Source organism: Tenrec ecaudatus, chromosome X, assembly GCF_050624435.1.
Source record: "Tenrec ecaudatus isolate mTenEca1 chromosome X, mTenEca1.hap1, whole genome shotgun sequence".
In the NCBI taxonomy this organism is placed as follows: domain Eukaryota; kingdom Metazoa; phylum Chordata; class Mammalia; order Afrosoricida; family Tenrecidae; genus Tenrec; species Tenrec ecaudatus.
The window spans coordinates 81,276,161-81,300,781 of NC_134548.1; the positions used below are offsets into that span (position 1 = coordinate 81,276,161).

A 24,621-nucleotide genomic window follows, 5' to 3' on the forward strand; every position below is an offset into this window, starting at 1 on the left:
AAGTCTTCCCTCAATGCAAGACCACTTTGTTGTAATAACCTGGCATTGTCTGATGCTCATCTTCCCACATGTTCGCTGAAAACAAAATGAGTGCATAAAGAAATGCAGTGAAGGAAGCTTATGGTGCCTGGCTACCAAAAGATATAGCATCTGGGATCTTAAAGGATTGAAGTTAAACAAGCTGCCATCTAGCAGTGAAGCAACAAGCCCACATGGAAGAAGCATATCAGACCATGAGGTGATGGGATAGGGTAATAGGCATCAGAAGATCCCAAAGAAACAACAACAAAAAACATGTTACTGAGAATGATGGGGGGGGGGGGGGTTGGAGCAGAGACCCAAAACCCATCTGTAGACTATAAGACATTCGCTCACAGAAGGGTCACAAAGAAGGGATGAGTCAACCAGGGCACAGTATAGCACCGATGAAACACACTATTCCTCTGGTTCTTTGAGGCTTGCTCACCTACCACTATCATAACCCCAGTCCTGTCTTTCAGTTCTGGCTAGACCAGAGCATGTACAGATAAGAGGTCGGGAGACACAGAATCAAGGTCAGATAAACCCCTCAGGAACAGAAACAGCAGTGGTGATATCAGGAGGGTAAGGGGAAGATGGGGGTGTGGGGGCAGGAGAGAAAGGGGGGATCAATCACAATGATTAAGGCATAACCTCCCCACCCAGGGGACAAACAACAGAAATATAGGTAAATGGAGGCAGCAGTTGGTGTAATATATGAAAATAATAATTTATCATTTATCAAGGGTTCATGAGAGTTGGAGGGGGTAGGAGGGAGAAAAAAGAGGAGCTGATACCAAGGGCTCAAATAGAAAGTAAATGTTTAGAAAATGATGATGGCAACATATGTACAAATATGCTTGATACAATTGATGTATGGATTGTTATAAGAGCTGTAAGAGCCCCCAATAAAATGGTCTTTAAAAAACATTCTTTCCTTATCCTAGGTCCCTTCCATCTCCATATAAAATTAGCCATAAGTTTTCCCATTTATTGAAAGAATAAAATTGGGATCACGATTAGATTTGCATTGTATTTACAGTTTGCTTTAGGTAGTATAGACATTTTCACGATGTGAAGGCTTCCTATTCAATAACATGGAATGTTCTTCCATTAATGTAGGTCTTTTTTGATTTCTTATAGTAGTGTTCTGTAATTTATTTGTACAAGTCTTTTGTTTCTCTGTTGAGGTTTATTTCTAAGTATTTCATCTTTTGTGTGGCTATTCAGAGCTCTCTTCATTACTACACAGGAAACCAATGGATTTTTTTGTATGTTAATACCATATCCTACCACCCTGGCAAATCTTTCTATTTGTTCCAACAACTGTCTGTCCGTTTGGGGGTTTTCTACATACAAAATCAGACGATCTGCAGATTCTGAGGGTTTCATTGCTTCTTTGCCCATTTCAATTCTTTTGTTGTCTAATAGCTTTGGCTAAGATTTCCTAAGCAGTATTGAATAAGATTAGTGATTAAGGGTATCCTTGTCGGGTTCTTGTTCATAAAGGGAATTATTTCAATTTCTCCTCTTTTTGCATATATGGCCCTTACTGCATTGAGAAATTTTCTTGCTATTCCTCTCTTGTTGAGTGTGTTTAATAAAGAATGGGTGTTGAATATTACCTTTTCTGTGCAGAATGATAATATCATGTGGTTCTTTTGTTTTCTTTATTTGGTGGATTACATTAATTATTTTGTTTATATGGTGCTGAACCATCTTTGTAAGCCAAGTTTAATTCCACTTGATCATGGTGTAGTTTCTCATTCACTGCCATCCAGTCAATGCCGGCACACAGAAACCCTATTCAACAGGGTAGTACTGCCCTTGTGCGTTTCTAAGACTGTAACTCTTTATAGGAATAGAAAGATATGATTCTTGCTAGCTCTATAATTAAAATTCATTTATTTTTCTTTGTTCTCCCTTATTCAGTGTCCAACTTTCATGTAATTACATTTAACATTGATGAACTTTACGGTCTCTAAATTATACCAGTGAGAGTGTAGTTTCGTGGGCCCTAGCACCACTGCTGTCTCCACACAAAGATGAGGAAAGCAGTTCTCCCTTTCCAAGCCACCCTTGAAGGATCGCCACTCTCACCACTGGTCCTGAAGGGATCATCCATCCTGGATTCCCTGTATTTCCAGTTCCTATCTGTACCAGTGTACATCCTCTGGCCCAGCCAGATTTGTAAGGTAGAATTGGGATAATGATAGTGGGGGTGGGGATGGAGGAAGCATTTAGGAACTAGAGGAAAGTTGTATGTTTCATCGTTGCTACACTGCATCCTGACTGGCTCCTCCTCCCTGGGAGATGGACAACAGAAAAGTGGGTGAAGGGAGATGTTGGACAGTGTAAGATATGACAAAATAATAATTTATAAATTATTAAGGGTTCATGAGGGAAGAGAAAGTGGGGAGGGAGGGGAAAAATGAGGAGCTGGTGCCAGGGGCTTATGTGGAGAGCAAATGTTTTGAGAATGATGAGGGTAACGAATGTACAAATGTGCTTTATACAACTGATTTATGTATGGATTGTGATGAGTTGTATGATCTCGCAATAAAATGACTGTAAAAAATGATGAGGAAAGGATAGGTAGACAGTGGTAATGGTTGCACACATAATATATGTAACTTCCTCAGTTCAAAGCAATTCACAGCCTTCATGGCTGGAGGAGAATAGGGGGAGGGACAATGGGAAAAGAGGTTTTTTTCTATTACAGGCAACTTATTGATTTGCTGATTCTTGCCTGTATTCCCTGTTGCTTTCATTTGTTCTGCAATTTAAAAGAAACTTTGCACCATTTCCTTGTTATTTTGTTATATTAGTAGAGGAGTTATTTTGTTACATTAGTTGGCTTGTTCACACCACCATCTTCCCAGTCTTTATAACAATCTTCTTGTTCAAGTTTATTTTTCTCATTTTGGGTCCCTTACATTTCCATGAAATTTTTGGATCCATTTGCCAATTTCGGCAAAATGCCAGCTGGGGTTTTAGTAGAAATATATATATATATATATATTTGACATTTTGACAATAGTCTTATGATCTGTGAACTTAATATCTTATCCTCATTTATATGAATCATAATTTATAACAAATCAATGTGCGAGGGAGTATCCCCCCCAAAATCCTGAATTGTTCTGGGCAGAGTGGAGCTTTTGTAGTACGCATTTTCAGGCTAGAAGAGTATCAAGCAACTCACTCTGAGTTAGTGTACCCAGTGGTGTCACCAGGAAGGTTCTGTTTGGTCACAGTGAATTTTTTCATAAAAGCAGTCTTGCTTGAACCTCGTTTTTTGTGATGACCGATTTAAGAAGAACAGTGTGTAGTTGTGAAATGTTGTTTCCTGATTGGGAGAAATGCCATAGAAACTGTTGTGATGTTGAACACAGCTTACAAGGACAGCACTATGGGAAAAATTCAAGTGTACGATTGGCTTTCTCATTTCAAAAAAAGTGAAATGTCTATCGATGCCGAACCTTGTTCTGGACATCTGTCAACTTCCCGAACAGACAAAAATGTCAACTCCAACTGCATTTGGAGTTCCTTCCATCAGGTCAGACTGTTAATCAACCTTTTTATGTAGACATTCTGAAAAGATTGCATAACAGTATGCAACAAAAATGGCCTGATTTGTGGTAGACGAAGAACTGGTTTTGCCAACACAACAATGCACCTGCTCACGCAGCCATCTCAGTGTGCCAGTTTTGGGCAAAACCCAGCATGACTCTTTTGTCCCATGTACTTTACTCACCTGACCTTGATCTATGCACCTTCTTTTTGTTTTTACAAATGAAAAGGGGCATGCAAGGGCAGTGATTTGACTATGTAGAAAAGGTGAAGAAAAAAACGAATGAGGTGCTGTCAGCCATCTAAACAATGAATTTGAAAAATGTTTCCAAGAATGCAATCGCAGATTAGTAAGTATAATAGAGAGCAATCTGAAAGTACAACCATCACCACTGTCTTCCTAGTCTTTCCTAGTCTTTGCCTAGACACAGTAGTGATGTTAGGGCCCACTAAACTGCTCTCTCACTGGTATAATTTAGAGACCATACAATTCATCAATACTAAGTGTACAATTACATGTTTTTTTACCAAAATTTACTGAGTCATAAAATTATCATCATAATTCCATTTTTGAACTATATTGTTCTCACTTTGGTAAGATTCCTTAGGTCTATTTACAGGTAATTACTGTTCTTACTTCCCAAGCAATCATTAATCTATTTTTCTGCCTTTATATTATGAATTAAATTGTGTCCCCATGAGTCACCATGGTCAGGTGATGATTCTCAGTAACTTATATTTGGATGTGATTTGGCAGTTACACAATTATTGTGCTAGTCTGGGTACTTTAGAGAAACAAATCCACAGAAACTCATGTGTAAGAGAAAGTTTTATATAAAGGGTAAGTGCACAACAAGAAAAAAATCCCAACCCAGTGCTGCCCAAGCCCACAAGTCCAACATTAGCCCATATGTCTGACACCAATCTACAAAATCCTCCTCCATCTCACAAAACAGATGCAATGATGGCAACTGCAGGAGGAAAGCCGAGTCAGTGAATGTGTGAACACCTCAGTCCTGGCAGGGATCTCCACAGGGCTGCTCCAGCACCCAGGGCTGCATCAGGGTAAGTCCATGCAGATTGTCCCTGCGGATGTCTTGCAGGAAGTGAGCCTTGCCAGCTGAAGCAGAAACTGGATAATGCAGCTGCACCCTGGTCCAACCATCACAAAGCAAGAGACCCTCGAAAGGCGAGGCTCACAGACCCATTTATCCCTCTGCCCTTCAATTAGCCCCACATGCATTTATTGGCCAGGTTGACAAAATAAACTAAATACCTCAATTATATAATCATCACCTATGATGTTATCTGATGTGACCAACCATTTGTAAGAGGATTGGGGTAGACGCAACAACCTTACTCAAGTAACAGGCCTGATCCAATAGAAGGAGAATATCCCTAGCATACACAGCCTGCATCACCTTTTGTCTTAAAAGAAATAAAAGAAGGGGGAAGCAAACAGAGATCACAGGGACCTCCTGCTACCAAGACAGAAGAGCTGGTAGTGGAGCACATCCTTTGGACTGAGAAACTCCTAGACCCAGGCATATGGATGCCAGACACATGGTAGATTGGATCCACAGATGTTGAAAAGAAACAAAGATCTTTCTTCAGTGCTGACAAAGAGAGAAAGTCTTTCATCAGAGTTGGTACCCTGAATCTGGCCTAATCTAAACTATTAGTGAATACATTTCTGTGGGTTAAAGCCATCCACTTGTGGTATTTCTGTTGTAGCAGCACTAAATAACTAACAAACTATAGATCTGACTTTTGTAGACATTTCATATGAATGGGATAAGACAATATATGCCCTTTCTGAAATAGAGGAAAGAACTAGGAGACAAGGGGTACTTATAGAGGTCTAAATACAGGCATGTATATATATAAATATATCTATATAGGATGGTGGGGAAATAAGTCTACATGCATATATTTATAAGTTTAGTATTAAGGCAGTAGATGGACATTGGACCTCCACTCAAGTACTTACTCAATGCAAGATCACGTCGTTCTATTAAATTGACATTCCATGATATACACCGTCCAGACATGATCGCTGAAGATAAATGTATGCATAAGTAAAGGTGGTGAAGAAAGCTGATGGTGCCCGGCTATCAAGAGATATAGCATTTGGGGTCTTAAAGGCTTGAAGATAAACAAGCGGCCATCTAGCTCAGAAGCAACAAAGCCCACATGGAAAAAGCACACCGGTCTGTGTGACCATAATGTGTAGAAGGGATCAGGTATCAGGCATCAAAGAACAAAAAATCATATCATTGTAAATGAGGGTGAGTGCAGAGTGGAGACTCAAAGTCCATCTGTAGGCAACTGGACACCCCCTTACTGAAGGGTTGCGGGGAGGAGATGAGCCAGTCAGAGTGCAGTGTAGAAATGATGAAACATAACTTTCCTCTAGTTCTTAAATGCTTCCTCCCTCCACTATCATGATACCAATTCTATCTTACAAATTTGGCTAGATCCGAGGATATACACTGGTACAGATAGGAACTGAAAACACAGGGAATCCAGGACAGATGATCCCTTCAGGACCAGTGGTGAGACTGGTGATACCTGGAGGGTGTAGGGAAGGAGGAGTAGAAAGGGGGAACTGATGATAAGGATCTACAGATAACCTCCACCCTGGGGGACGGACAACAGAAAAGTGGGTGAAGGGAGATGTCGGACAGTGTAAGATAGGAAAATAATAATTTATGAATTATGAAGGGTTCATGAGGGAGAGAGAAGCGGGGAGGAAGTGGGGGAAATGAAGAGCTGATATTAAGGGCTCAAGTAAAAAGCAAATATTTTGAGAATGATGATGGCAACAAATGTACAAATGTGCTTGGCATAATGGATGGATGGATGGATTGTGATAAGAATTGTATGAGCCCCCAATAAAATGATTTTTTAAAAAGGTGATTTGACAGGTTTTACCATTTTAATGCATAACAACCTCAAAATTTAAAAAAAGAATACCTTCAAAATATATATATATGCCCTATTCAACATGGCCTCTTTTATTTAATATAATTTAAAAAAACCCTTTAATTAGTAGGCTTTTTTTTTTTAGAACAGTTTTAGGTGTACAGACATAATGAGATAACATAACAGAGCTCCTATGTAGTAGCTCCTCTCCTTCCCCGTCCCGCTGACAGTTTTCTGTATTATTAGCATCTTATATTAGTCATATATTTGTTGTAATTAATGAACTTAAAACATATCACAACATGATGGCTACACAGCTAATTGTGCATAGCTTACATTAAAATTCAGTCTTTGTATTATATAATTCTATGGGTTTTGACAAATTCCATTTTGAAAATGTCATATATCCACCATTACAAAATCATAAGGAATGGTTTTTAATAACCAAAAAATCTCCCTTCCGGAACCTATTTAACCTTCATTCACTCTCAGTCTCCAGCAAACACTGACCTTTTTAACTGTCTCCATAGTTTTCCTTTTCTAAAATGTCACATAGTTGGAAGCATACAGTATGCAGGCAGCCTCTTCAGACTGGCTTCTTTCACATAGCAATGTGCATTTTAGGTTCTATTTTTGTGACTTGATTGCTCACTATTTTGTATCACTGAATATGAGGAGCCTTGGTGGTATAGCAGTGATGTGTTGGGCTGCTAACTCAGCATGATAAAGATGGACCTTTCTACTTCCAAAAAGAGTTACAGTCTCAGACACTCACAGGGTCAGTTCTACACTGTCCTATAGAGTCGATATGGGATGGCATGACTCAAGGGCAGGGAGTTTGAGTGTGGATGTACAACTACTTCCCCATTTACATATTAAAGAATATCTTGGTTGCTTCCAGAGCGGGGCAATTATGAATTGTTGCTCGTGGCTGTTGAGTCATTTGTGACTCAGGGTTTTAAAGGCTGCTGATTTTACAGAAGCAGATTACCTGGTCTGTCTTCCAATGCCTTTGAGTGGGTTCAAATCACCAGGCTTTCAGCTAGTACTTGACGGCTTCCATTTGTACCACCCATGGACTCCTTTTATAACTGCTACAAACATATCATGCATTCAAATTTTGTTCATCTTTTAATATACATTCATTTATATTTTAATATAATTCTACTATATGGGTAGTCCAAAGTTTACTTATGTATATACTGATTATATGCCATCAAGTGGATTATGACTCATAGCCAATGCTATAGGACAGGGCAGAACTCCCCCTATGGGTTTCTGAGACTGTACCTCTTTATGGGGGTAGAAAAAGCCTCATCTGTCTCCTGCTTTGTGGCTGGTGTTTTCAAACCACTGATCTTTTGGTTAGTAGCCCTATTGTGCGGATAGTGCAGGACCAGGCAGTAGTTCCTTCTGCTGTACATAGGGTCGCTATGTGTTGGAACCAACTCGATGGCAAATAATAACAACATCATAAACTGATGGACATTTGGGTTGTTTCCACATTTTAACTATTATATAGAATGCTACTAGAAGTATTCATGTGCAAACCTTTGTGTGAACATATGACGTCATTTCTATTTAATACCTATATCAATACTTAGGAGTGGAATTGATGGCATGAATAGCCCATTTTAAAATACTTTTCAGGAAACTTCCAATTGTTTTCTTAAGTGGCCGTCCCATGCTACATTTCCACCAGCAATATCTGATGGTTTCCATTTCTTTATCCTTGTCAATGTTTATTATTTGTGGTTTTTTAATTATAGTCCTCTAGAGAGTGTGAAAGGAGTCTGGTGGTACTGTGGGTTAGATGTTGTGCTGCTAACCATAGTCTGTGGTTTAAATCTATAAGCTGCTGCTAGGGATAAATATGAAGCTATGTGTTCCCTTGGAGATTTATAGCCTAGGAAACCCTATACAGTAGTGTTTCTCAACTTTCCTAATGCCATGACCCTTTAAAACAGTTCCTCATGGTGTGGTTACACCCCAACCATAAAATTATTTTTCGTTGCTACTTCATAACTGTAGTTTTGCTACTGTTATGAATCGGCGACCCCTGTGAAAGGGTCATTCGACCCCCAAAGGGGTTACAGCACGCAGGTCGAGAACCACTGCTATACAGGGTCCCTATGATTTGGAATCCAATCTACAGTAGTGAGTTTGATTTTGGTTAGTGGGTGTGAAACAGAACCTCATTGCACATTGTTGGTATATTGGGTTGTGTGTTGGGTTCCTACCCACAAGGTTAGCAGTTCGAAACCACCAGCTGCTCCTTGAGAGAAAGATTAGCCTTTCTACTTCTATAAAAATGTATGGTCTCAGAAACCAACAGGGACAGTTCTATTCTGTCCTATAGGGTTGCTATGAGTTGAAATCAACTTGATAGCAGTGAAATGTGTTTTGGTTTGATTTTTAGTTTAATGGCTAATGAAGGTTCGTGTTGCTGTTAGGTGCTGTTGAGTTGGTTTTAACTTATACTGACCCTGTGTATAACAGAACGAAACACTGTCCAGTCCTATGCTGTCCTAAAAATTGTTGGTTCTTAGGTAGTGTCAATAAATGGTTTGTGTTTGCCTATTAACCTAAAGCTTGGTGGTGTGAATCCACCTGTGGAAGAAAACCCTGGAAATTTGCTTCTGTCGAGCTTATAGCCAGGAAAACTTTATGGAGCGATTCTATTCCATAAGAAATGGACTTGCTGATTCAGAATCAACTCAATATCAACCAAAAACTGACTAAAAATATTGAGCATCTTTTCATGTGCTTTATATATATTCCTTGGTAAAATGCCTATCTTACCCATTTCAAATTGGGGTGTTTATCTCCTATTACTGAGTTGCAAGAGTTCTTTGTATATTTCAGTTACAAGATCTTTATCAGATATGATGTACACATTTTTTCATGGATCATAGCTAGTATTTTTATTTTCATAAAGGTATCTTTTGAAGTCTTTATTTTTAATTTTGAAAAAGTGCAATTTACCATCTTTGTTTCTTTAATGAGTCATATTTTTGTTTTTAAATCTAATAAATCTTTTCTACCTGATATTTCATAGCAAGGGTAAGGGGATTTCAGGAATAAAATGGAAGGTGGGAGGGGGTGGGGTCATTAGAAGTGATTATGATTGCACAACTCCTTTTTAAGGCAATATAAGCACGGGGGGGTTATAACATGGATATGGTAATGACTGTACAATTCTCCTTGATATGACTGAACGACTGAACTACTGAATTGTATGATATGTAAATTATGTGCCATTAAAACTGTTAAAAAAGAAATATTCTGCAAAAGAAAGTTTTATACTCTTAGTACTTACAGTTAAGACTCATGCATTTTGAGTTAATTTTTATGTATGGTGCAAGGTAAGGCTCTAATTTTATGTTTTTGTATGTTGCTATCTAACTGCTCTAGTATATATTTTAATCTCACCATGTATTTTTAAGAGTTTTAAGAATAACTGATTTCTAAATTTTTATTTTAAAATATTTAAACTTATAGGAGTAGAGAATGGTACAATGAGTAGTCATATACCCTTTACCTAGACTCACATTGCTACTAGTTTCCCAAATTTGTTGTCTCTCTCTTTACAAATACATCATTTTTAAGTAAGCTGCAAATATGATTAAATCACTCCTAAATATTTCAGCATGTAACTCCTAAAAAGAGAACATATGGCATTGGGCAAATCCACTGCAAAAAGACCTCTTTAAAGTTTTAGAAAGCAAAGATGTCATTTTGAGGACTGTATCTGAGCAGTATCTGAGCATGTATCTTATCCTAGCTATGGTCATTTTAATCTCTTCATATGTATGTGAAAGCTGGACAATGAAAAAGTGTATCAGAATAGTTGATGGATTGGGATTTTGGTATTGACAAAGGCAATTGAGCATAGAAGAACACACAAATTAGTTGCAGAAGAAATACATCCTCCAGAATATTTTTAGAAATGAGTATGGTCAGAGTTTAGCTTGCTCAATTTGGATGCATAAGGAAAGACCATTCACTAAGCATCATGCTTAGTAAAGTAGAGGGTCAGCAAAAATTAGAGAAACCCTCAGTGAAAGAGAGTGACACAAAACCACAACAATGGGCTCAAACACACCAAAGACCATAAAACGGGCACAGGATCAGGAACATTTCATTGTGTTAAACCAAGTTTGCTATGTGTCACAGCCAACTTGATGACAATTAATACATTCAGATTTCTCCAACTTTTCAAGAAAGGTCTTTAATAAAACTCTTTATGAACGCGCCCCTCCCTCGCAACAATTCAGGATTTAATCAAGATTGACACATTGTATTTGTTAGGTCTTATTTTTCTCTTTCCATCTAGAACAATTCCTCTACCTTGTTTTGTTGTACATGATAGTGGAGTTTTTGAAGAGCCAAGGCCAGCTAACTTTGTAGCTGTCTAACATTCTAGGTTTCATCATAGTTAGTTTCAGGTTAAATATAGTTTTGTAAGAATAATTGAAAACCCAAATATATGAATTGCTGAATAGAAAAATTTGATCTGCTATGTTAATCTTTACCCATTTCATGGCAACAAGTTTTTTAGAAGGGAGAATAGCAGAGTATTTCATAAAATGATACTCTGTACTTATTACATCACATCAGGAGGCACAATGTCAGGTTGTCCTGCTACTGACAGTGCTAACTTTTTAGTCACTTGTTTAACCTAATAACTGCCAGATTTTCCCATTGTAAATGTGCATTTTCCCTTTTGTAATTAGTAAGTAATTTGTGGTGACGATTTAAGATGATTTGAATATCCTGTTCCCAAAAATGTTATTCACTTAATGGTTTTAGCAGCCATTTGATATTTATCAGAATTGATTATTATTCTGGTAACTATGAAATGGTGGTTCTTTTTCCTTTTCTTATTTTTTTAATTTAAAATGTTTAATTGACACATAAAGTTCATTGTCTTCCTTCCAGTTCTCTTGTTATCTTTGAAGAAAGTCAGAGATTGCTAGGTTTGTTGTTGTTCTTGTTGTTAAAAATGATTATTGCTAGTCTATCTTCTATTTCTCTATTGTTGTACAGAAACTTTTCTTCTGCCCTATTTTCTAATAACTATGGTTGTTAAAATCCATTACCATCAAGATTTTTACAACTAATGACACAGACAAATTACTGAAATCTACAAGTCTAGAACAAGAAGGAGAAAAAAAACTCTAAGAAGATGGAGAAAGGACCTGAACAGGCGATTCATAACGGATGCAACCTGACTGGCTAATAAATACATGAGGAAATGCTCTAGTTTCCTAGACATAGGGAAATGCAAGTAAAACAAATACCCACAGCTGTAACACAGTCCAAGAGAACAAGTGCTAGAGAGAGTATGTGGAAATAGGAACCCTTATCCACTGCTGGAAGGTTTGTAAATACGTACAACCACTGTGGAAAGCAGTATGGCAATTCCGAAAACAGAGAGCAATAGAAATATTACATGACCCTGCTATACCATTATTGGGCATATCCCCCAAAGAACAAAGAGACAGGTCACAAACACATGTATGGTTTTCCGTGTTCATTGCAGCACAGTTCACAATAGCAAGAAGTTGGAAAGAGCCTAAATTCCCATCAATAGAAGATTGGATTAAAAAAAAAACATTGGTATGTACACACAATGGAATACTATGCATCCCCAAAAAGCAGTGAGGAAATGATGAAACATCTCATGACATGGAGGGATCTGGAAAACACTACGTTGAGTGAAGTTAGTCAATCACACAAGTACAAACACTGCTTGAGTCCATTGCATTAGGGACAAGCAAAGGGACAGGCATAAGCTCAGGCTTTCAGAGGATCCAGTCTGCTGGCTAGGGTGACCAGACAGCCCGGTAGAGTCCAACTGCTGCCAATGAACCATGCACCATCCTCCCGGGGTGTATAACTTGAAGGTCACTTAAACAAAGGGCTCTTCACATCAGCTGGGATCAAATTGTCAAGGGAGGGGGAGGAGATGCTGCCCAATAGTGGCTGCCATGCAAAGTTATGATGAGGTCCCCCCCCCCCCCAGACAGGTAGACATCCCTATCAGAGGGAAGTGGGATACTATGTATGGCTCAGCTAAAAGAATGCTACATAGGCTTCATCTCATGTACTAATTCCATTTGATTGATAGTCACTACCAATCATGAATATCACTAATTACCCAGACAAAAACTAGATGCACAGACCTCCACTACCTTTACATGTTGTTGATTTTATCTCTTTAATATCCTCTTTAACCTCTTCTCTGCACACTTCACTGCCAATCTCAGGCCATACTTTCATAAAGGGGTGTTGATATAGTTAAGGTTCATTGTGCTAACCTGGCCAATAAACACATGTAGGATTAATTGAAGGGTGGATAGCTAAATGGGTCGGTGAGCCTAACCCTTTTCAGGTCTCTGGTCTATTGTTCTCTGATGGTCGGACCAGTGTGCGACTGCTTTACTTGAGATGACTCTCTTCCTGAGAGACATCCCTAAGGAGAAGCCACATGGACTTACCCTGATGCAGCCCTGGGTGCTGGAGAAGCTGCATGGAGACCTCTGCCAACGCTGAGATGCTTACACCGCCACTGGATTCAAAGACTTTTTACCTCCTGGCCTTTTATCCTCTTGCATTTGGCGTCATTGTGTGTTCTGTGAGTTTGAGGACAACTTTGTAGATCAGTGTCGGACATATGGGCTAAGTCAGACTTATGGGTTTGGACTGGACTGGGTTGGATGCTTTCTGAATGTATACTTACCATATAAATAAAACTCTCTTATACATATGAGTTTCTGTGGGTTTGTTTCTCTAGTTTACCCAGACTGACACAGGTGTGTTAAGAAGAATTCTGAAGGCCTCATCTGTGCTACAATAAATTAGCAGTGACTGTCATGGGTGTAAAAGTGAGAAATAGCACTAAATCTGTGTGTTAGTGTGGGTACTTTAGAGAAACAGATCCACAGAAACTCATGTGTAAGAGAGTTTTATTTAAAGGTTGAGTGCATATTAAGAAAACATCCCAACCCAGTGATGCCCAATCCCACAAGTCCAACATTAACCCATATGTCCAACACCAATCCACAAAGTCCTCCTCCATCTCACAAAACACACACTATGATGCCAACTGCAGGGGGAAAGCAAAATTAGTGAACGTGTAAACATCTCAGCACTGACAGGGGTCTCCACATGGCTGCTCCAGCACCCAGGGCTGCATCAGGGTAGGTCTATGCAGATTCTCCTTGGGGGTGTCTTGCAGGAAGTGGGCTTTGCCAGCTGAAGCAGGGAACTGGCTAAGGCAGCTGAATCCTGGTCCGATCATTACAAAACAAGAGACCTGAGAACACAAGGCGCGGCTCTCCGAGCCATTTATCCCTCCGCCCTTCAATTAACCCCACATGTGTTTATTGGCCAGGTTGGCACAATGAACTAACTACCTCAGCCTGCATGCTACATTCCTGAATTAAAGTATAGACTGGGAATTGTCAGCAGACAATACCTTAGCATCTCATTAAAACATGTTAAAATTGGAGTGTTGTAAGCTGAAAGTGTTCAGTAGATAACTGGGCAGAAGAACTCAGAAGATAACTCAGTACGGAAGTTTTTCTACAATGACCCAGATAGTAAATACTTCAGATACACTGTAAGCAGTAAAGTCTCTGTCCTACATACTCAACTTTGCTATTGTAATATTTTGTTGACAATCATTGAATGAATGAGTATGGTTGTGTGCCAATAAAACTATTTAAATAGAACATATGACAACCTAGATCTGACATGTGAGCTATAGTGTGCTGACCATTGATTTTACATACACACACCAAGTCAGGGGATGTACTATAGTATAATTGGCATGAGAGAATACTTGCATTTGAGTCCCTGCTTGGTACCCATTAACTTTGCAAACTTTCGTCTTAGAGATACCAGTATCTCAGTATCTAAAGTCACTGAAACTTTCTTGACGCAATTTGCTTCTCCGTAAAATGGAGAATTATGATAAACTTTGCTGTACATGGTTGTCAACCGCTTGTATGTTGTCTTTGGTAAGTTGTCTGTTCATGCCTTGTGCCCATTTTTTTGTTTTTTTATTGTATTTTTCTCATTAAGATATAGTTTTCTATAGATTTTAGAGATTAGCCCTTTATCTGATCTATTATTACTGGTTTTTAATTTTTCTAATCTGTGAGTTCTCTGTTGATTCTATTGATGAAATTTTTTGTTGTGCATAAAATGCTGATCTGGTTTTCAACATTTTCTGCACATGTTTTATACTGGGGTTATAGTTTGTCATTGTGGGTAGCTCTCTTTAATTTTTGTTATGTTTTCTGTATATGTAATTGAAACCAAAGATTGACGAACCCCGACTTGCTCGGTGAATGCTGAGAAGATGTGGAAGTGCAGGTTGGGAAGACTTGGATCTGCAGTGAAGTGGCTTCTAGAATCTGGATAGACCTTGCAGAGCTTGGGTTGTGGCAGTTTCTCTAGAGCAGTGGTTCTCAACCTTCCTATTGCCGTGACTCTTTAATACAGTTCCTCATGTTGTGGTGACCACCCCCAACCATAATATTATCATTGCTACTTCATAACTGTAATTTTGCTAGTTATGAATTGGGCAACCCCTCTGAAAGGGTTGATTAACCCCCAAAGGGGTTGCAACCCACAGGTTGAGAACCACTGCCCTAGAGTATCAGAACAGACCATCTCCAAGTGGTTGAAAAATCAAAAGGACATTATGAGGTGAGACGGCTCAGTAGTGGGTGAGCCCTAGGATCCAAGACTCAAAGTACTAACACCTACATATTCAGGGACTATGCCCAAATAACAATTGAGCTCAACATCTACAGGTCTCTCAGTAGGAGATGGTTTTGATGAATGCTCTAATTGGTTGCTTCTCTCTTCTCAATGCACTGGTTTGATCAACAATTACCAGGACACCCCTGGCAAATTGGGAACCAGCCTCAAGAGCAGGATTTTGGCTGAATCCAAAATTAATTGTTTGTATACTACGGCTCCTGTTGAGGCTAGGATGGTGCGGAATTGCCTGCCTACCAAGGTTTCACAGCAGGTGTGCGAGGAAAAAAATCAATGAGGATAAATCTGTGTTCAGAGTCACAAATATAAACAAATTAATAATAACACTATGTCTCGAAAGCAATAGTCCGTTTCCACACACTTGTGGAAAAAGGAGAACACAGCACAAATAATTACACCACACGGATGTGTACTGGGAAGAGCTCCTGGAAGAGGAGAGGTCCACTAATCCTCCCAAGATAGAGATTACAGCAATGGTCCCCAGTTACTTTAGGCAACGGGAAGAAAAATTAGATAGACATAGTGAAGAGACACATACCATAATTCAAGAACTCAGATGTGCCTTGAGAGACTGTGCTGACAAAATGAATGAAAAATAGAAATAATACAATTTCAAACAGAAATACAAAAGGCAAACAGCAGAATACTAGAACTCAACACCATTGTGAAAGAATGAAAAAATAATAAAAATATTGGAATAAAGAATTGGTGATCTTGAAGATGAATCTCTCCAGAACAAAACACAAGAAGAACAAGTTAGAAAAACAATAAAAAATACTGATGATAACCTAACAATACTATGGGACATAAACAAACGGAACAACATGTGCCTGATAAATGTCCCAGAACAGAAAGAAGAAATAACAACTACTGAGAAAATGGTTGATGAAATATTAAGAAATAACCTTCCTATCATCATGTTAGAACATAAAATAATTATGCAGGAAGTCCACAGAGCACCAAACAAAATTGATCCTAAAAGGAAATCTCCTCAACATATAATAATCAAACTTTCTAATATTACTGATATGGAAACAATGCTGAAAGCTGCATGGCAATAAAATAACAATTACCTACAAAGGTCAAGAAATCAGGATAAGTTCAGATTTTTCTACCTAAACGATTCGGGCAAGGAGGTAATGGAATGATATTTTCTAAAGACTGAAAAGAAAAAAATCACCAACCAAGAATCCCATATCTGGCAAAATTATCCTACAATTATGAGGGAGAAATAAAAACATTTACAGAAAAGGAAAAACTAAAGGAATATATAAAAACAGGACCATATACACAAAAGAAACAGTAAAAGGAATTCTATGGCCATAAAAGGTATAACAGACACCAACTTAGAAATATTAGAAAATAAATTATTAGGAAGAGTACATTCTACTGAAGCAATACTCAAAGTAAAATGGAACTAAATAAATTAAAATAAATCACAGAACATATGGCATTTAAGGGCTTCCACAATACAAGACTTGCATACTGTATCTAGTTTCACCGCTCTTATTTTGTGCACTAGCAATACTGAAATGCATATGCCATTTTTTCTTGCCTTTTGGGGTTTGCTTTTTCTGTCCCTTTTACCTGAAATACTCTTCCTTCTCTTTCTATGCTCTTTCTTTCTTTTTCAATGTGGCTAATAACTCTGATTCCTCGCTCAAGATTCCACCCAGTCCTTTATCTAGAGAGCTTGCCACCTTCTCCTTCAAATTAGATTTTGCGCAGCAACACTCTCATAATATACTCTGCACACATGCCTCTGTCATTGCATTTCCATAATGCCTTTTTCCCCCTATTATCCTGTGTTCTTAGAGGACACAATCTATTTCATTTATCTTTGTATACTTACTACCATGTATTTCATCCTCTATAATGCTAGTTATTGTTTGTCAAGAAAAATCTGATTGTGTCACTTCCCTGATTAATGATTTTTTTCCCTTGGCTTCCCACTGCCTTTAAGATAAAGTCCAAACACAGGTTTTCTTTTAAATCATTATATTGGAGTCTCATACATTTATCATAATCCATACATACATCTATTGTGTCAAGCACATTTGTACATTTGTTGCCAACATCATTCTCAAAACATTTGCTTTCTACTTGAGTCCTTGGTATCAGCTCCTCATATTTTCCCTCCCCCCCATCCTTCATGAACCCTTGATAATTTATAATTATTATTTTTTCATGTCTTACACTGTCCGACATCTCCCTTCACTCACTTTTCTATTGTCTGTCCCCCAGAGAGGGGGTTATATGTAGATCCTTGTGATCAGTTCCCCCTTTCTAGCCCACCTTCCCTTCACCCTCATAGTATCGCCACTCTCACCACAGGTCCTGAGGGGTTCATCTGTCCTGGATTCCCTGTGTTTCCAGTTCCTATCTGTACCAGTATACATCCTCTGGAACAGCTGGATGTGTAAGGTAGAATTGGGATCATGATAGTGGGGTGGGGGAGGGGGGGAAAGGAAGTATTTAAAAACTAGAGGAAAGTTGTATGTTTCATCGTTGCTACACTGAACCCTCACTGGCTCGTCTCCTCCCCGAGACCTTTCTGTAAGGGGATGTCCAGTTGCCTACAGATGGGCTTTGGGTCCCCACTCCACACTCTGCACTCCCCTCATTCACAATGATATGATTTTTTTGTTCTTTGCTGCCTAATACCTGATCCCTTCGACACCTCATGATCACACAGACTGGTGTGCTTCTTCCATGTGGACTTTGTTGCTTCTCAGTTACATGGCTGCTTGTTTACCTTCTAGCCTTTAAGACCCCAGATGCTATATCTTTTGATAGCCGGGCACCACCAGCTTTCTTCACCACATTTGCTTATGCACCATTTTGTCTTCAGTGATCATGTCAGGAAGGTGAGCATCATGGAATGCCAGTTTAATAGAACAAAGCGTTCTTGCATTGAGGGAGTACTTGAGTGGAAGCCCAATGTCCATCTGCTACCTTAATACTAAGCCTATAAATATATGCACATAGATCTATTTCCCCATCATCATATAAAAATATATTTACACGCCGTGTTGTCCTGCTGCTCCGCCGCTATGCCTTTAATGTCGCTCCAGCCTTTGCTGCTGCTCCAGGGCCCCGCGGCAGCGCGTGCGTCCCGGCGGGGAGCGTTCCCCGAGGTGGCGGCCGCCTGCAAGGCCGGCATCCTGTGCCCAAAGGTGCCCGTCAATAACTGGGGCCCGCCACCTGTTAATGTCACCCTCTACTACGAGTCCCTGTGTGGTGGCTGCCGGGCATTCCTGATCCGAGAGCTCTTCCCCACGTGGTTGATGGTCCTGGACATCTTGAACGTCACGCTGGTGCCTTATGGGAACGCCCAGGAAAGGAATGTCAGCGGCAAGTGGGAGTTCCAGTGCCAGCACGGGGAGCGAGAGTGTTTCTTCAACAAGGTGGAGCCCTGCCTGCTGGACAAACTGGACAAGACCACAGCTCTTGTCACTATCGTCTGCTTAGAGGAAATGGAAGACATGGAAGACAACCTGAAGCCGTGCCTGCAGATATGCCCCGGATGTGTCCTCAGACGCTGTCGTGGAGTGTGCAAAGGGGGACCGGGGCACACAGCTCATGCACACCAACGCCCAGCTGATGGATGCGCTGAAGCCTCCCCATAAATATGTGCCCTGGGCCGTCGTCAATGGGACACCCATGGGTGAGCATGACAACCTGCTGAACCTTGTTTGCAAGTTATACCAGGGTGAGAAGCCGGATGTCTGCAATATTGGAGCCAAGTCCCTGCGGGAAGTCTGTTTCCAGAGACAGTAGTGAGAATCTGGCTGCCCCCCACCCCCAACACACACACACACAGTGGTTTTCTGATTCCCAGCTCTCAGACCTGGATAACTCCTATGCCTCCTGAGAAGCCCTGTCTCAAAAATCCCACCTCAAGTTCAAGAATCGCGTCCTTCTGAGAATGGTGCTAAACTGCAATGACTCAAATAAACTTCTGGCGGTTGTCCGTCATTTGACAAGTCAAAATATATTTACATAAATGCATGCCTGTATTTAGACTTCTATAAATGGACAGGTTTTTAAGGGTTTGGCCTTTATCTATTAAGTTTCCAGTCTCATCTCCTGCCACTGGTCCATATATACATTATGCCATAGCCATGATGAACTTTTGATAGCTCTTGACACAAGTTCCATTTTCTCAGTCTTCTAAGATCTCCTTTTCTCAGGCTTCTTCCCTGCATCTGCCTGGTTAACAATATTTCTTACCCATTAATAGTCAGCTCAAGCATGACAACCATCTAAATGTTTCGAAAAGGTTGCTTTTATCTCAGCACTTCCTAGAACCCTAGCTAGTTTCATTGCCTTTATTTATGTGCTTTCATTAGTACCTGGTGCCTGTTGCAATAATACTCGAGTATAAGCCGACCCGATTATCAGCCGAGGAACCTAATTTTACCACATAAACTGCATAAAATTGTGCTGAAAAACTCGGCTTATACAAGAGTACATAAGATAATCACATTACAGTCCTTTTATTTGTCTGTCTTTCCCACTTGATTATGAGTTTCTTGAAGCCAAGGATATAATATCAGTGATGCTATTTCTGTTTCTTTAGGGATTGACATATGGAACATATCCCTACCCCACCCTCCTACACATGCATTTTTAAAATAAATAAATGCTTTCTTGACGTTATCATTGCTGACTTCTTTGCCTGGCATAGTCTGGTCAACCACTAAGTCACTATTGTCTCCTTAGCACCTAGCAGAATAGGTACTCACTAAATCTGAATGAGTAAAGAAATTAAAAAATGAGGTCAAGCTCAAATGCTCTTTCCCTGACCTCGTTCTCAGCAGCCCTAGGGTTAGCTGGCTGGTCTCCAACTCCAGCTCCTAGAGCATTTGTATTTCCTTCTCATAGAATACCTGTGAAAGTGAACTATTCCCATGTTTGTCTCTTTGCTAGGCTGTCCTTAAACAGGAATTTCATCTTATTCATCTTTATATCTCGAGCCCCTAGCACCGTATCAAGCATATAAGAAATGCGCAGAAAAATACAGAATGAATAAATAAGTCCTAGAAATGAATCCCTAGAAATACTTGAATGACTGCCATAAGACTGGGCAAAGTAGGTATGTGGCTGCGGAAGGAAGAAGAGCTCATAAGAGTAGTGGTGAAAGTCAAAGGGAGGAATAATTTTTAGCTCAGTGGAAGAAAGGATTTTGCTAATTTTCTTAATGAATTAGGATCAAATTGGAAGCACTGGGTAGAAGTGAGATCCCTGTAATAAAGAGGTGTTCAATCACCCCGTGGAGAATTCTTGGCAGTGATTTGGGGGAGGAAATTTCAATAGTAGAAAGGAAAGTGATGGTGATAAGTGATGCTCAGGGCTTCTTTATTAAACGGTTTCTCTCAGAACAGCCCTGGTTTGGAGAACTGCTTCTCCACAAACTAGACCATTATTAGTCACCCGGGGCACCTGGGGCTACTCACCATTTCTCCTTGAGGGCAGGAGTATGTTAAACATCCTCCTTAGCACTGTCATTACTAGCTAGTATATAGTAAAGCTCAGCAACGATTGGCTGAATTGTATATGATTATCCAGATATCAAAGACACTTCTCTTTCTACCTCGACAAATGCCTGTGGAATGAAGTTAATGAAAATTATATTTATGGAACAAAGTTTGACTCACGTCATTAATTATTATTCAATACTGAGTACATACTATAAGCAAGGCCACCTACTAGGTTTTGTGAGAAAGAAACAAGAGATTCTATCCCCCAGGGCTTCGTATTGTTGCACCAGAGAAAACCTATGGCCACAATAAGTATAGCACAAGGTAGAAAGTCCTTAGCACCGTGCGCGCAATGTACTAGCTACTTGCGGGAGGCTGAATACTGGCCTCCATGTCTTCATTTCCAGAGCCGGTGAATGTTACTTTATATGGCAAAAGGGGTTTTGCAAGTGTGCTTAAATTAAGGATCATGAGGTTTAGATATTATTTCAGATGACCTGGGTGAGACCTAATTGTAAAGTATCCTATAAGAGGGAGATTTGACACAGAGGAGAAGGTGGAAGCAAAGTCAGAGAAGATGCTCCATTGCTGGTTTTGCAATTGGAGAAAGGAGCAAGCCAAGGGCTGCAAGGAACACAGCTTTTAAAACCTGGGAAAGACAAGAAAACAAATTCTCTAGTCTCTGAAGGTAGCACAGCCTTGTAGGCATCTTGATTTTAGCCCTGCCAGACACATTTTAAACTTCTAGCTTCCAGAATTGTAAGAGAATATATTTATGTTGTTTTAAGTTATTTATTATAGCAGCAATAGGAAATTAATATGACACTCAATAAATATTTTTGAAGAAATGGGATTTTTAAAAGTTCTATAAAAGAAGTAAAGATACGAGGTTCCCTACACAGTAGGCGAGAGCCTAAAAGCCTCAAAAATGTTCCCAGTCCATACAACTAGTTTTCCCCTTAATCAAGTCAGCTAGGGGATTATAGTGGACTTCATAGTTTGCCCAAGGGGAGTGAGCGCAGCCAGTGTAGGTGGTGCTGCTACGGCACAGAACTGTCTGAGTGGAAAATTCGCCAGCCAAACCTACTATATGGATCACAATGAATGCACATTCTGTTGTACATGGGCTGACCGGATGGCAGCTAGCAACAGCAGCTTGCCAATAATATTCCTGAAAACTGTTAGCCTCCTGTTGCCACTTTGGAAATCTACTTAGTGTTAGTTCTAGGACTCTCAGTTGCCTGAATGCTGTGCCAGCGAATTTCTTTTTTTACTGAGTTGCAATACCTATTTGCTTTAAACTGTTTAATGCTTTATTATATGAGGGGTAGTCCCCCAAACCCGGATTCTCTCCCCAAAGCTATGTATGTATGTATGTATGTATGTATGTATGTATGTATGTATGTATGTATGTATGCATTTACAACATAACCGTATCACCTTCAAAGCACTCTCCATTACTCTTAATACATTTGTCAAATCTGAAATTCAATTCTTGGAAATATGTTTCAAACTCATCTGGATGGTTGACAGAACCTCTCTTGTTTTTTTCTTCACCTCTTCTAACGTCATCAAATCGCTGTCCTTTCATTTGCGGAAACAAAAGTTACATGGAGAGAGGTCAGGTGAGTAAGGTACGTGGGGCAAGAGGAATGCTGGTTTTTGCCCAAAACTGGCGCACTGAGATGGCTGCGTGAGCAGGTGCATTGTTGTGGTGGCAAAACCAGTTCCATCTGCCACAAATTAGGCCTTTTTTTGTTATGCAATCTTTTCAGAGCCTGTAAATAGAAAGGCTGATTAACAGTCTGACCTGGTGGAACAAACTCCAAATGCATTATCACCCCTCATATCACAACCTCTTTTTTGTAAAGTACCCACTCGTATAGTATTTTATGTCGTTTTCAAGTTTTCTCAAACATGTTGAAAACATAACAAGAGCCTTACAGACAAGGACCGGGATTTATATATGTCTGTACCTTCCACAGAGGAGTCCTGGTGGCGCAGTATATATGCATTGGGACACTATCCAAAAGGTAAGCAGTGTGAAATCATCAGCTGCTCTGGGGAGAAAGCTGAGGTTTGCTGCTCCTGTAAAGAGTTACAGTCTTGGAAGCCACAGGGGTAGTTCTACCCTCTACCCTATAGGGTCACAATCAACTGCAATTGACTCGAGGGTGGTGAGTGTAGTTTGGTATCTTTCATAATACTAGTTATTCCAGAGGTGCTCACTAAATATTTATTTATTGCTAATAATCAAGAAGCTGGGTACAGGGAGTAGAGGAGTGCTATTTTGTGTTTCTATTTTTAGGCCATAACTAACTAGATGACCAACTTTACTCAGCAATCAAACATGAATTGCTATCTCTAATATGGGCTAGGCCTATATTTTATACAGTCAATGTATACACAAGTAAAACAAATAAAATTTGGTCTCTATTACTGAAGGCTTGAATGACAAAGGCTGATTAATTAACACACTAAAATATAACATGATATACTATTGGTAAAGCCAGACACTCCTAAACGAAATGAAAGCAATTAACTCTGTCTATGAAAGACAGGAACCAATACAAAGGTGACAAGTAAGTTGTACTGTGAAAGAAAATCAGCTGCCCAGAAAGAAAAGAGGCAGGTAGGGAAAAAGTCAGAAGACACAGAGGATTAGTATAATCCTCGAGCAAGGAGTGGTAGGTAGGTAGGAATGTTAGAAAGGCAAGTATTATCGATAGAACTGTGTCGGTCCAAAATACACATTGAATCATGCGAAAGTCTTAGCAAACAAAAAGAAATTAGGAGAGTACAACTGGACACAGAAGTAAAGCTCTCGCTATTTTCAGACGATATGATTTTATAGAGAGAAAACGCTAAGGACTCCACAAAAAGACTCTTGGAAACAATTGAGAGATTTGGTAAAGTAGCAGGATACAAGAATAACAAGCAGAAATTAACCGGATTCTTATATACCAGTGAAAGCTTCAAAAAAGACATGAAGAAAACAATACCATTTACAATAGCCACACAAAAGATAAAATCCCTAGGAATAAATCTAAGCAAAGAAACAAAGGACCTATACAAAAAAAAATACTGAACGTTATTACAAGACACCAAAAGAGATCTACACAAATGGAAGACAATGCCATGTTCATGGTTAGGAAGACGTAATGTTGTGAAAATGTACTGCTGATTGCACAACACAATCTACAAATAAAATACAATTCCGATCCAATTCCTAACTTCATTCATTTAAAGAAATGGAAAAATTAGTTACCAACTTCATATGAAGAAGGAAGAAGCCCAGGGTAAGCAAAGAATTCTTGAAAATGAGGAACAAAGTAGGAAGTCTTGCACTACCTGACCTCAAAACTTACTACACAGTGACAGTAGTCAAAACAGCCTGGTACAGGTATACTGATAGATACATAGACCAATGTATGGATAGAAAGCCCAGAAATAAAAGTATCTACCTACAGGCAACTGATTTTCAACAAATAACCAAAGAATATTAAATGTCAAAGGGATACTCTCTTCAATGAATGGTACTTGATATATTGGCTCTCCATCTGCAGAAAAATGAAACAAGACCCATATCTTAGTCCATGTACAAAAATTAACTGGAGATGAAACAGAGACCTAAATGTAAATCTCAAAGCTGTAAGGATGATCAATGAGAAAATTGGGACAAACTTAAGGGCCCTATTGCAGGACATACACAGACTACCAAATATCATAAAGGAGGCACACATAATAGAAAACAAAATAGAATGAATAGAATAGAATAGAAATAAAGATCTATTAAAAATAAAACACTTAAGCACATCAAATGACT

The 24,621-nt window shown here is 39.4% G+C and overlaps 1 protein-coding gene and 1 pseudogene across 5 annotated transcripts in view; one reads left to right on the top strand and one right to left on the bottom strand.

Annotated features, from left to right (window-relative positions):
- Window positions 1-24,621, bottom strand: part of HDAC8 (histone deacetylase 8) — a 316,573-nt gene that overhangs the window by 240,759 nt on the left and 51,193 nt on the right. The gene's annotated exons all lie outside the window — the stretch shown is intronic.
- Window positions 18,366-19,210, top strand: LOC142434447 (gamma-interferon-inducible-lysosomal thiol reductase-like; annotated as a pseudogene).